This window comes from Petaurus breviceps, unplaced genomic scaffold, assembly GCF_028583685.1.
Source record: "Petaurus breviceps papuanus isolate PSGF00001 unplaced genomic scaffold, PetGlider_PUasm1.0 91133, whole genome shotgun sequence".
In the NCBI taxonomy this organism is placed as follows: Eukaryota; Metazoa; Chordata; class Mammalia; order Diprotodontia; family Petauridae; genus Petaurus; species Petaurus breviceps.
The window spans coordinates 26504013-26506931 of NW_027187419.1; the positions used below are offsets into that span (position 1 = coordinate 26504013).

A 2919-nucleotide genomic window follows, 5' to 3' on the forward strand; every position below is an offset into this window, starting at 1 on the left:
GCTTGTTTATGGGTAGTTGGTTGCATATTTTCTCCCCATAATATTGTAAGCTCTTTAAGAGTAGGAAATTCTTTTGCCTTTCTTTCTATACCCAATGTTTAGCACAGTGCCTGCCACATAGCATGTACTTGATAAATAGTAATCAGACTCAGGGACAAGTCTCATGTCAATAAAATATTTTCCCCAGTCTGTTAAAATACAACCTATTTCATCCTTTAAAGTATTATTTGATGCTCACCATGTCTAGTATGTACTGATTCTTTTTCTCAAAGAGAGAGTTTCTGATATGAAGGAATGAAGTTTCTGCATAATCTTCAGATCTACCCTCTCTCAGTCCTTCCTCCTGAACCAAACCTTTCCATTTATTTTTCTTCATCTGCACCTTTTATTTCCTCTGAATTGAAGATGCCATGCATCATAGGATTTGTTGATTGAAATTAGTGGGTATTATCAAATTGTAAGTAGGATTTTTTTTTTACCTACTTCACCATCAGGAACCGCTATTGATGAGTAAATTGCAATTATTTTCATGGTGGTAATTTTGGAAATACTTGTAATTAGTAGTGAATTATGTGACAAACAAATATATTTACTATTAAATAATATTAATTGTAGTCTTTGGGCATATGATAAAAACCAATAAAAATTCCTTTCTTTGTCTTTCAAGGAGTATTTCAGTCATCCTTTCAATCAGATGCAGCTTCTTCCTTTCTTTGGTTTTCATTTATAGCAAGAATGTCAAGATTGATATAATTCAGTTCCTCTAGCCATAAAGTCATTCATTAGTCATTGGACAAAGACCTCACATAACTAGTCACTAGTCAATTACAGTTTGTTAATGATTTAAAAAGTGTGATTCAGCCCCTCTCCTACTGCTCAAGGAGCCGGCCGCCACCATGAATGACACTGTAACCATCAGAACCAGGAAGTTCATGGCAAACAAACTTCTTCAGCATAAACAGATGGTTATAGATGTCCTTCATCCTGGAAAGGCAACAGTGCCTAAGACTGAAATTCGAGAAAAACTAGCCAAGATGTACAAGACAACTCCAGATGTCATTTTTGTCTTTGGATTCAGAACCCATTTTGGTGGTGGCAAAACAACAGGCTTTGGCATGATTTATGATTCCCTTGACTATACAAAGAAAAATGAACCAAAGCATTGACTTGCAAGGCATGACCTGTATGAGAAGAAAAAGACATCAAGAAAGCAGCGAAAGGAACGCAAGAACAGAATGAAGAAAGTCAGGGGTACTGCAAAGGCAAATGTCGGTGCTGGCAAAAAGAAGGAATAAAAGACACTATGGATTATGTTTATCTGTAAAGATAATTTTTCATCTGACCATGAATAAACTATGTAAAACTTCAAAAAAATAAAATAAAAAGTGTGATTCATAATACCTTCCATCCATTTCCTCCCACTCTGCCATTGTCACTAGAGAATCAGTCTGCATAACTGAGACAAAATTTTTTTTAAAAAATTTCATTTCTTTCATGGATTACCATAGCCAAAAAAAGTGATAATACCAACTAGACAGCCATGTGTTGATGTGTTTTTCTATAGTTAATTAGATTGGACATTGGAAAAGAGACATTGTTGTGACTAGGCTATATTGAAAACTTTTTTTGCATGGTAGAACCTGTCAGAGCTTATGAACTTTTTGCTTAGTGTTCAAGAATCCAGGATTACCTACATAACATAAAGAGGCAACAGACCAAGAATATTCATAATAAAGACTGTTTATTGAATTGAATTACTTTAAAGAATTTTGATGTTTAAGGATGGGGGGAAGAGAAGATTTTATGTATAGAGGGGAAAGGATTGTGACTTTCAAATATTTGAAAGGTTATTTTCAAACGAAAGATTAGATTTTAGTTGACCTAAAAATGAAGGGGCACATATATTTATCTTGCTGAAGTTAACAAAGTGGGTTGGTGATAATATAATGGCTAATGTTGATCAGGAATTTCCTGTATTATCTGGGTAAAGGGAAGAAATCAGAAAAGAAATCCTTCAAGATGTACCATGTCCCTCTTTATCATGTGAGACAATCTGTAAACAAATTTTACACAAACTAACATTTTCTCTGCTTTTTTTCACCTTTTGATTTAGTCAAAATATACATTGACTTGTGATTTTTTTTTTTGCTTTTTGGGAGGGCAGTTGGGGTTAAGTGACTTGCCCAAAGTCACACAGCTAGTAATTATTTTAAGTGTCTGAGGACAGATTTGAACTCAGGTCCTCCTGACTCCAGGGCTGGTGCTCTATTCACTGTACCACCTAGCTTCCCCCATTTACTTGTGATTTTTTCTTTGAAAGCAGATAACCAAATCCTCTGAGTTTTTATGGGACACAGTAGAAAGTAATGACATCATAGTGGAGAGGCACGGATGACAATATAAATACGAGTAAGGCTCAGGGAAATTTTTTCAGGATGAATTAAATCTCTAGACATTCTATACTATCTATCCTACATGTATCTCAAACAAGTCACCCAAAAAATAGCACATCATTTTTTCCTTCAAAGCAATACCTCTTCTAAATCTCATTTTTCTCTCAAGGGCACCAACATCTTTCTGGCATAATGCAAGTTTGTAATCTCAGTGCTATTCTCAGTCCCTTTGTTCTTGACCTGACCCCAAACTACCTACATTCCTTTATACCTTAATCTTCTTCCACATTTTATGGACAGGCCAAACTAATTTCCTTACTGAACCTCACATACTACTCCATTTCCTATTTCTGTGTCTTTGCGTTAACTGTCCCCATGCCTAGGATGTTCTCCCTTAATGTTTTTACTTCTTAGGATTTCCTGAAAAGTTATGCTGGAGAGACAAACTTTATATTGTGCCTTTCTTGATCCTCCACCCACTAGTATCCCCTCCCCACCAAAAAAGGCTTATTTTTATTTTCTATGT

General features: G+C 35.3%; 1 pseudogene; it reads left to right on the forward strand.

Annotated features, from left to right (window-relative positions):
* Nucleotides 1-866: 866 nt before the first annotated feature.
* On the forward strand, nucleotides 867-1297 carry LOC138155413 (small ribosomal subunit protein eS24 pseudogene; annotated as a pseudogene).
* The last annotated feature ends 1622 nt before the right edge of the window (nucleotides 1298-2919 follow it).